At 36.3% G+C, this 12,053-nt stretch overlaps 1 non-coding gene across 1 annotated transcript; it reads left to right on the top strand.

Annotated features, from left to right (window-relative positions):
* The first annotated feature begins 10,637 nt into the window (after positions 1-10,637).
* Positions 10,638-10,744, top strand: LOC128282996 (small nucleolar RNA R71). The gene has a single exon (XR_008273342.1). It is a non-coding gene; the product is annotated as a small nucleolar RNA R71 (small nucleolar RNA).
* Positions 10,745-12,053: the final 1,309 nt, after the last annotated feature.

The raw sequence follows: 12,053 nt of genomic DNA, 5'->3' as shown, positions 1-12,053 counted from the left end.
ATTTTATCTCACTCGACTCGATTCGAGAAAATTTCAAATCAAATTAGGATGATAAAATATGATTCGTCAACTCTATTAACTCAAAATTTTTTCATTCGATTCGATTCGATTCAAATTTTATCTCACTCGACTCGATTCGAGAAAATTTCAAATCAAATTAGGATGATAAAATATGATTCGTCAACTCTATTAACTCAAAATTTTTTCATTCGATTCGATCGAACGCTTACCCCTAGTTAAAATAGTAAAATTACATGAAATTCTTATGAACAATTGATAAATATTGGCTGTATAGGGACTATGTAAAATTCAACTAGCATTTATTTGGTTAAATTGTGATAGATTCAAAAGTTTTGGATTTAGGAACTAAATTGAATAAAAGTTAAAAGTTCAAGGTAAAAATCTAAAATTTTGATTAAAATATCAATTACATGAATTTTAGTATTTAAAAGTATTTGAACTGTATAATTGAATGAAATTATTATATATATCAAGAAACAAATCAACCGTCGCAAATCGTTAAAAAACGAAGCGAAATAGTCGTCGGCATCGCGTTTGTAATTGTTTTTTACTAGGTAAGTTTGTACATTGATTTAAATTATTAATTTCTATTTTTATTCATATGTTAATTATTATTCATGATAGAAATGAGTAAAATTTATTGATATATAATAATTAGAGAATTGAACTAAATTGCAGTGTTAGCTAAATTGATAATTATATCTGAAAAAAAGGAACTATATAGATGTGTAGTTGTAATGGTATAATATGAATAAGATTATATTATTTGGATTTATAATGTGGCCGTATGGAACTTGTGAATACTTAGGATACAAATGACAAGTCATTGGGGTTATTTACCGTTTCGGGTGTTGGTTTTAGATGTCCTACCAATGGCTGAGATCTTGTATTTGTTGTGGATTCTCCATAGCTCATGTGAGCAGCATCGTGTAGCTTACCATCCTGACCCATAGCTCGTGTGAACAATGTAACACCCCTAACCCGAATCTAACGCTAAAATAGGGTTACGGAGCATTACCAGAGTTTACAGAACAAATAACAGACATTCCATAATCCTTTGGTATTCATATGTAATTTCAATAAAATTTCATCATATAGTCCCTTACATGTGCCCTCGAGGCCCAAACCATACATTAGAATCATGTCGGGACTGAACTGAGTGCTCAGAGAATTTTTTGCAAAATCTCAAAATTTTTCCTAAGTGCAAAGGTCATACGCCTGTGTGGTCAAGCTGTGTAGTTCACACGGCCAGGGACACGCTGTTTCTCAGGCCGTGTAACTCTCTGACTTGACTCACACGGTTAGGTCACACACCCGTGTGCTAGACCGTGTATAAGTGTAGGGGTCACACGGTCTAGCCACACGCCTGTGTGCTAGGCTGTGTGATCAATTCTGAGCATTCTGTTTTGACATTTTAAAGATGCAGGAGACACACGGCCAAACCACATGCCTATGTGCAAGGCCGTGTGTCACACACGGCTAAGACACATGCCCGTGTCTCTGCCCGTGTGGATGAAAATAGGCTAATCTCCAAGCCACATTTCTCACCCAAATTTTCATCCATTTACACCAACACTTTAACATATTCACAAGCCATTTTAAGACAATTAAATTCAAGTTGAAACCGAGTCTCATGCATGACATATCAATACATACAACTAATGTACCCATAAGTACCTCAGATGACAATTTATTACTATGTCAATCTTATACATATGCTTATCTAGGTACCAAATTCACATTTATGCATATTTTATTATATATGCTAACTTAATTCAACTATCAATATGCCAAATATAATTTCTATCAATCAACCATTACAAACATATACCAAACATGTCCATTACAAGCCATACCAATGGCTAGTTACAGTCAAAGCATTTATATGCCAATATTAGCAAATTAACCTATACATTCCATTATAACCATAATTGATTTACTGTATATACTGAAAAGGGACCGATGGATAGAGTGAGTGATCTCTACCAAGCTTTCAATCCAACGAGCTTCTGAATTACTATAGGACAGGGGAAAATAAAACAAAGTAAGCATGAAATGCTTAGTAAGTTCATATAATATAGAAATTAACTTACCATTCATTCATGTTTAAGATAGACATACTAAACACAATCAACCAATTTGGTCACAAGTCCTAACACATATTATCAACACCCTTGTTAGTCATATATTTCAATTAATTATCAAGAAACATATATGAGTTCAACAATAACCAAATTTTCATATACATATAATTTCAACATCATGAATTCATATAACATATCCAAATCCTATTCATATATTTCAAGTACATTTTCATAATAATTGTCTCAAGTTCAGATTATTTCATATCAAAATTTTACCTATTAATTTATTTGAAATATCAATGTCATACGAGTAGTACACTCAAGGTGTACAAATCTATAACCATAAATGAAGATATTCATCAAACAAATTCCATGTTCACATATATCATCATCTCATACTTCCATATATCATGTTTTATCATTTTCATGTATTTCTGGTAGATACGTGTAATAATTCATTTTGTATTCATATTTTCTCATGTCAGGATTTTTACCCGTTGAATTTATTCGAAATATTAATGGATATACAGGTAGTACACTAGAGGTGTACAAATCAGGATCTGTCAATTCATATTCATGGGTACCCATTTAGGGTACATAATCGGGAAGCACACTCTCGAGCCTTGTAACGGGAAGCTCACACAAATCCATTTCGAGAAGCCCATAAAGAGCCTATCGGGAAGCTTGTCCGGGCTACATAATGGGAAGCTCATAAGAGCCATAATCGGGAAGTTCACAAAGAACCATATCAGGAAGCTCACGAAAAGCCTATTAGGAAGCTCACAAAGAGCCATGTAAGCGGAAGCTGCAGATAGCCAATATTAGGAAGTTCAAGCGAGCACTATCAGGAAGCTCACAAAGAGCAAATTTAACGGGAAGTTCACAAAAAACCTTTAATCGGGATGCTCATTAGAGTTAAGGTGTGTCCACAACAAATATAGGATCACAACCTATTGGGACGCTAATGGTCGCTAAACTAACTAAAAATTCGACTTAAGGCAAGCGCACCTATCGAATAGTAGTATAGTTATGGTGAGACCGGAAATATCGTATCCACGAGGACTAAAAGTACTAGTAATTACTATCTTTTTATTATCTAGCCTAAAAATTTAGGGAATGTTTTATCTAAGACTAATTATCTAATTAACTAAAGTAACGACAGAGATCAAAGTTGAAAAATACTTTTGAAAAACCGATTGAGAAGACAATACCAAAGAAAGAATCCACTTAGACTTCACTTATTACCTTTGAATTAGATGATTTATTTACTTGACTTATTTCATAGAAATCCTTTATTTATGTTAATATCTCTTTCGAGACTAAAAACAACTGACCCTAGGTTGATTAATCGAAATCTCTTTCTATTGTCGCATTAACTCGATCTATGGATTCCCTTATTAGATTTGACTCTAATTCAGGAGATTTATGTCGTCCTATCTCTAGGATTGCATACAACTCCGCTTAATTATGAATGATCTACTCTTAAACAAGGACTTTTGCTCCAATGAATAAGCACATCAAAAACCTGAATTAATATCCTGGACTATTAAAGCAAGAATTAAAACTCACAATTAAGAATAAGAACAAGTATTTATCATACAAATCAAAGAGTAATAAGATTCATCTTAGGTTTCATCTCCCTTAAGTATTTAGGGAGTTTAGTTCATAATAATAATGGAAAACATATCAAAGTATAGAAAAAAAAACATAAAGAAACCCAAAGAACTTCTAGAAAATTGGATGGAAATCTTCAGTTTTGATGTAGGTCCTGTCTCCGAGGTGATTCCGATGGCTGTCCTTGAGTATTTTCTTCCTTCAATGCTTCGTGTCCCCTTTAATTCTCTTCTAGGGTGTTTATATAGGCTTTAGAATGCTTCAAAACCCTCAAAAGTGCCCTTTTCCGAGTAGAACTAGACTTAGGCTCGACAGGGACACGACCGTGTGCCATACCCATGTGAAGGTGCTCAGGCCATGTGCAATTCTGACTTGGATTAATGTCGACAAGGTCATGTCACACGGGTGTGTGGTCTACCCGTGTGTCACACACAAGCTTTTGGATCACCCGTGTGGAAGTGCCTAGGCCGTGTGAAACACTGATTTAGACTCAATTTGTCCGTTTTTGGCCCGTTTCTTGCTCTTTCCGCCATCCTAAGCTCTCCTGAGTATAAAATATGAATTTAAAGGATTAGGAGAATTGAATTCAATAAAACCAAGGAAAAATCATCCATAAATATGCCAAGCATGGGGTAAAAATATGTATATATTACAGCTTATCAAATATCCCCACACTTAAGCATTTGCTTGTCCTCAAGCAAAATCCTCAACTCACAATTAAAATAAATTCTTTTCAACTTATAATCCTCATCTATAATGTTTCAAAATAATCCACAAGCATTCATACATTGAAAATTTAATTAAAAGAACATTAAAGTTTCAAATAGTCAGAGTTGAGCATTTTAATCATAAAATCATAGGTATCCCCCTTTATCTAAGTAATTACCTTTAATTCCAAACTGACAAGGGTTGACATCCTCACTAAAGATTCACTCAAATCACTCAATGTGTTTAAGGTTCAATGATTAAGCACTCATTAGTCAAACATGAAAAGTTATTACCATAGGCTTGCATGAAAATCAAATCTCCACCACTATAAATGAGATGATAAACAAATCAAAAGGTCTTTGAAGAGTTGTAACAGGGCTTTGGGTTAAAGGTGTGGATAAAGGCTGAAAAAGACGGTTAAAATCGAGATTTAAATTGATAAATTACCTAAGTAGAAAAATAACTATCATTATATGAATAAACATGAGCTTCTTCTCAGAATATGTAATTAAATACTTAGGCTCAAAAACAAAGAATTAATACTAATATGTATGTATGTATGTATTTTTTTTTAGAATAAGAACAAGTATGGAAAGTACATAAAAAGAAATAATTCAGGGACTGAAATGAATAAACATAGCTAGATAATTAATCAAATTAAATCTCGACAAAAAAGGGGTCAATAAAAAGGTAAAAATTCTTAACGAATCAAAAAGGGTTAAGTTATGGGTTAATATTAAGGGGAAAAATCAATAAATAATAGTTAAGGCTCAAAAGGGTTCACTACGGGTCAATTGTGTGGGTAAGCTTTTTATAGGGTAAATGGGTTAAACATAAGTGCCTTTATCATTTTCGTATATCAAATCAAAGGTGTGGTCTTGACATGCATAATCGAAGCAAGTTCTAGAATAACAAATCAATGTTGACACACTCATAACCAATAAAACCAGTAAGCAAGAAAGCATATGCTCTAAAAGGCTCAAAATCTCACGAAAATTAAGGGTATTTGATGACAATTCTTTAAATTTAAAACTTCAAGATAATACCTCAATTCAGGGAAACAACCTAGCAATTTCAATTCTCAAAAGTTTCAACTTATCATACTCGATTCTCTAATGTCTCAAAGTTTAAACAATCAATGCACAGTTACCTATGGTTTAATTTAAAAACACATCAATAAAATCATAAATCAATCAGAATTTACTCTAATAATGATATGAGAAAATTATTTGAGAACAAGATAAAAATTTAGGGATTTTCTGATAATCACATAAATAACCTCCCCAGACTTAAGATGTACAAAAATAGTTAATAACAATATATGCATAATATTAGAAGAAAGGGAGAGAAGCAAAACTGCCTGAAGTTTTGGATGGAATCCTTGGAAGAGCACAAGCAAGAATTGTAGAGAAAGCCGAATAAAAGGCATGATTCTGAGCTACTAATAAGAAAATAAACACCATTATGGAAGAGAGTTAAGGGATCACTCGATAAAGATAAATATAGGTGAAAATATAAAACATAATATCTTCAAAAATAAATAAAAGATAAAATAAAAAATAAATAAAAATAAAAATAAAAATAAAAATAATAGTAAAATAAAGGGACTCAAAGGTCCTCATCATCAGATGCCTCGTGGGTCGACGGTGCCAATGGAGAGATGTGGAGGTGGTGGCAAATCTGTCGAAGAGTGCTATCAATGCTGTCGAACCGCTCGAAGCACTGCTGCTCAAAGCGAGTGAATCGCTCGGATAAATCTGTCAAGGTATCAGTAGGGGGTCGGTGACTCGGTAGTGGTGGTGGATGTGGTTCCTCGTGAGGGGGAGGGACATCATCAATAATGTCCTCTGGCCCATCTTGGTCATCAGACTGAATGAGTCTATACTGAGGAGGGTCGAATCCACGGCGCCGCTCTATCATCTGCATGTGGATCATGCTAGATATTCCTTAAGGAGACATCTGGCCTACTAATGTGAGTGTCGATGACATCTTTAGAGTGTCGAAGAGGCCGAAGTGGTGAGCGAGGTGAGTCACGTAGGGGCCAAGGCAGATGGGGCCCCTCTTATGGTAATCTATCTGGTGGCGAAAAGCAAGCGCTATGAAATATGCTAGATCAAATACATGACCAGTGGCCATGCTCCATAAAAAATAATCATCGGTGGTGCTAACTACTCCAGTGCTCTCTCTCTCCTCCCAGTCAAAGTGTGAGCCAAGATGGTATGGATATAGCATAGTGTTGGAGGAAGAGAAGTCGCCTTTGAGCGACTCGCGTCATAGGGGACAGTACTAGTTGTAAGGTCAGTCCAACAACAAGAGGGTGAGTAATGTCTATGACGGTGAAACTGTAAGAAGTTCTCGAAAGCCATGAACTCCTCTGTGTAGAGGCCCAAAACAGCTCCAAACTCTGGTACACTCATATGCCTTACTAGTCCACCAAGTCTAAAAATGATAGTCCTAGCCTCGTCATGTGTATTCATCACATGTTGCAGATGGAAAGTAGTGCAGAACTCCAATGTCAGTTCTGAATAAGTAGCTCGATAATTGCAAAGAACCGATCCCACGGGGCGATATTGAAATGGAATCGAACGAGGTCAGCAAGTTGGACCTGCTCCAAAGTGGCCCAATCAATACAACGTCCCACTCCTAATGGTCGTACTCGAAGAAGCTGAAGCAGGTCGTCCTGTGGGCCGGACGAGAACCAAAGTAGAGGATGGCGAGCTTCGATCGAAGCGCTTGAGGAGGTTGTGCCAGGACTCTTCCGCTTTTTCGAAGCGGGGACGGCAGTCTTCTTGCCTCGTGTATTTGTTATTATACACCTGCAAGAATAACATAATCCAAATAAGAAAACAACTAGGCAATGAAATAGCAAGTGAAGAACGATGTAGACAAATTATGGATCTAACTATATTAAAAGAATTAAGTAGCTGCTAATTAAATCTTCAATTTATATTTAAAGGAATGATAATGAGTGATGAAGTAAACAAAAGAACGAATAGTAGACTATACAATTTGGCAAGAGATAGATATGACTAACATGATAAACTAAATATGGGGTTTGTAAGAAAATAGCAGCAGTAATTTAGACTTAATAGAATGATCCTAAACTAATCTGCAGTAACATAAACATCAACTCAATGGCATAATAAAGCAAGGCTAAAGTAAAGAAAAAGACCTAAATAAGAGATAAAGATGAATAAATAAAAGGCATAACATAATAATACTTCTAATATAAATGATAACAATGATAACAAAAACAAAAATAAAAATAAATAATGAAGATGATGGAGGAATGGGTAAAGAAAGCGTGACTGACGGTGGTGGTGGCAGGTCGTCGGAGGAGCGCGGTCGGAGCTGGTGCGGCCGTTGACGGTGGTGAGTAGGGGAGGACACGGACGTGGGGAGTTAGGTTGTGCAGCGCGCTGTGGGGGCGTGGGTTACGCGACAAGGAGTTTAAGAGGAAAGAAAAATGGAGGGAAGAGATGGGGGAAGGGAGAAAAGAAAAGAAAAGAAAAGAAAAGAAGAAGGGAGAGCTAGGGGTGGCCGGACGGTGGGGGAGGGGGCTGCGGCGGCTAGGGTTAGGGGGAAAATTTGAGAGGAAGAAGACAAAATGTTAGGGTTTAGGGGGGTTTTAAAAAGGCACACGATCGTGTAAAGCCCGTGTTGGGCCACATGGTCATGTCACATGCTCATGTGGCTCGACTATTGCCCGTGTGAATCGTAAAATTTTTATAACTATTTACCACACGGCCTAGGGACACGCCCGTGTGTATAAGCCGTGTGGTGTACACGGTCGTATCACACGCCTGTGTTCTTTGTTGTTCGCTTCTCCCACGCCAATGTGGTATCCCACATGCTCGTGTGTCCAAACACACGACCATGTACCTTGCCCGTGTACCTCTCTGACTTATGAAAAATTTTAAAAATTAGCTCCAGTTTTCACACGGCTTAGGACACGCCCGTGTGTCAAAACCGTGTGCTTCACACGGCCGTGTCACACAGCCATGTGGCTTGATATTTGGGGAATTTTTAGCCCTATTTTCACACGGCCAAGGACACGCCCGTGTGTCCAGGCCGTGTGAGCTATTTTACCTACATAAAAAAAACACTAAAAATAGCTAAAATAAACTAGTTAGTAGTGTTAGTGCTCGGGTTGCCTCCCGAGAAGTGCTTATTTAAAGTCTAAGCTTAACTTACCTCTCATTCGCATGATTATGGCGGATCATGGAGTCGAAACTCTTCTTTCTCACTATCAATTCTATTATCCACATAAAGTTTAAGTCGAGTAATATTTACCTTAAAAGTGCCAAATTGAGAATGATTTACCTCTACTGTACCGTATGGGAAAACATTTAGTACCGTGAAGGGAGTCGCTCCGTTTGTATTAAGCTCTGAAGTAGCAATTCAGGGGTCCTTTTCATCTAACAATACTTTATCCCCAACCTTAAATTGCATTGTTTCATACTTACGCTTATTTTGTGTCGCTTTGATTCATTATGTGCTTTTGGTTTCTCCTTGACATGTGTTCGCCATTCATCTAGTTCATCTATCTGAAGCCTTCATTCTTCATGAGTCGCTTTGTTTTTGTTGCATGGATTAGAATGGGGTGCCATCACGTTCTTTCTAGGGGACTCCTGCAAAGAAGTTTGAGTTGTAACATTATTTAAATTAACCGAACTTAAACAATCATCTCGATTATCAGATATTTTAGCAAAATCTCAAGCTTGAAGTTTAATCGTGTCATCACCTACACGAAGTATCAATTCACTTGTGCCAACATCTATGATAGTTCTAGTAGTTGCTAAAAAGGGTCTTCTTAAAATTAAAGGCATGTCACTATCCTCTTCCATGTCTAAAACAACAAAATCAATTGGAAATATGAATTTATCAATTTTGACTAGCACGTCTTCAATAATACCCCTAGGAAATCTAATTGTTTTATCTGCCAATTGAATGCTCATTCTAGTTTGTTTGGGTTTCCCAAGACCTAATTGTTTAAACATTTTATAAGGCATAACGTTAATGCTCACCCCTAAATCAGCTAAAGCATTGTTAACATTCAAACTACCAATTAAACAAGGGATCGTAAAACTCCTTGGATTTTTCAACTTGTTGGGTAGCTTATTCTGTAGAATGGCTGAGCAAACTGCATTCAACTCCACATGCAACGCATCATCTATCTTTCGTTTATTTGCCAAGAGCTCCTTTAAAAATTTCACTGTGTTTGGCATCTGCGAAAGATCTTTAATAAACAGTAAGTTAATATGTAATTTCTTTAATAATTTAAGGAATTTACCAAATTGTTCATCCGTGTGGTCTTTCCTTGTCGCACTGGGGTATGACACACGAGGTTTATATTCTCTACCTACCAGTTTTTGCTCACTGTAGTCTACCTCATCCTTACCTTTACTTACTATAAATCCTTGCCTCGGTTCTGGTTCAGGTTCAACTAACCCTTCTTCATCTTGAACAGTAATCGCATTAAGTTGCTCCCTTGGGTTAGTTTCAGTATTACTTGGCAAGCTACCTTGTGGTTATTCAGAAATCAACTTAGCAAGCTGTCCTATTTGAGTTTCGAGCTCTTGAATCGACGCTTGCTGATTCTTAAGCGCTGTTTCGGTATTCTGAAAATGAGTTTCTGACACTGAGATGAATTTTGTGAGCATCTCTTCAAGGTTCAGTTTCTTCTCTTGTTGGTAAGGTGATTGTTGAAAACCTTGAGGATGTTATAGTCTTTGATTTCCTTGACCACCCCATGAGAAATTGTGATGGTTCCTCCAACTTGCATTATAAGTGTTACTATACGGGTTGTTTTGAAGTCTGGAATTATTACCCATATAGTGGATTTGTTCCTCCTTGGTGCTAGGATTGAAGGATGGATAATCTGTTTTATATACTCCTCCTCCATTTGAATCACACCTAAGCACTGGATGTACCTGAGTAGAACCATACAAACCATCAATCTTTTTATTTAAAAGTTCTACCTGGTTAGATAGCATAGTAACCACGTCGAGGTTGAAAACACCAGCTGCATTTGTCGTCTTTGTTCTCATGACTTGCCACTGATAGTTATTTAGTAACATTTCTTCAATAAATTCATAAGCCTTTTCAGGTGTTTTATTATTTAAAGTTCCACCGGCGGCTGCATCGATCAGTTGCCTTATTGAGGGGTTTACACCGTTGTAAAAAGTCTAAACCTGCAACCATAGAGGTAATCCATAGTGAGGGCACCTTCTCAATAAGTCCTTTTTTCTCTCCCATGCATCATAAAGTGTTTCTAAATCCATCTGCACAAAAGAAGAAATAGCATTCCTTAGTTTAGCCATTTTGGTCGGCTGAAAATATTTTAGTAAAAATTGTTTAGTCATTTGTTCCCAAGTAGTGATTGACCCTCGTGGTAATGAGTTCAACCACTGTTTAGCCTTATTCCTTAATTAAAAGGGAAACAATCGAAGGCATCGTCAGAAGCGCCATTGATCTTAAAGCTGTCACAGAATTCCAGAAAATTCGCTAAATAAGTGTTTGGATCCTCATCCTGCAAAACATCAAACTGAACAAACTGTTGTATTATTTGAATCGTTTTAGGTTTTAGTTCAAAATTATTTGCAGCAACAACAGGCCTAACTATACTCGATTCAGCTCCTGTTAAATTAGGTTTAGCATAATCATACATAGTACGAGGAGCAAGATTTTGATATACTGGGTTTGCAGCGACCATAGGAGGTAACGGATTATTTTGATTATCAGCCATCTCCTCGGGTGGTTTGAATATCGTCCTCTTGCCCTTCCTCTAAGTATCATAGGCTTTGCCTTATTTCTCTTCAGTTCATGCGAGCTGTGCTTTCGATCTCACTATCAAAAAGTAGAGGTCCTGACGGGTTTCTTCTAGTCATAAACTATAAAAAACCTGCCAAAAGTAGATAAAAAAATTAGAAATTTAAGAAAAATTAAGAATTATATTAAATTGCAATAAAAAAATGGCTAAAGTAATAAAAATTAAGTGTTCCTAATATCTTAGTCCCCGGCAACGGCGCCAAAAACTTAATGGTCGCTAAACTAATTAAAAATTTGACTTAAGGCAAGCGCACCTATCAAAAAATAGTATAGTTATGGTGAGACCGAAAATATCGTATCCACGAGGACTAAAAGTACTAGTAATTACTATCTCTTTATTATCTAGCCTAAAAATTTAGGGAATGTTTTATCTAAGACTAATTATCTAATTAACTAAAGTAGCGACAGAGATCAAAGTTGAAAAATACTTTTGAAAAACCGATTGAGAAGACAATACCCTAGAAAGAATTCACCTAGACTTCACTTATTACCTTTGAATTAGACGATTTATTTACTTGACTTATTCTGTAGAAATCCCTGATTTATGTTAATATCCCTTTCGAGACTAAAAACAATTGACTCTAGGTTGATTAATCAAAATCTCTTTCTAATTAAAACCTCTATTGTCACATTAACCCGATCTATGGATTCCCTTATTAGATTTGACTCTAATTCAGTAGATTTATGTCGTCTTATCTCTAAGATTGCATGCAACTCCGCTTAATTATGAATGATCCACTCTTAAACAGGGACTTTTGCTCAACTAAATAAGCACATCAAAAAACTTGAATTAAT

This window comes from Gossypium arboreum, chromosome 10 (assembly GCF_025698485.1).
Source record: "Gossypium arboreum isolate Shixiya-1 chromosome 10, ASM2569848v2, whole genome shotgun sequence".
NCBI lineage: Eukaryota > Viridiplantae > Streptophyta > Magnoliopsida > Malvales > Malvaceae > Gossypium > Gossypium arboreum.
The sequence above is the reverse complement of the archived record's forward strand: the minus strand, read 5'-3'. Positions and strand labels throughout refer to the sequence as shown.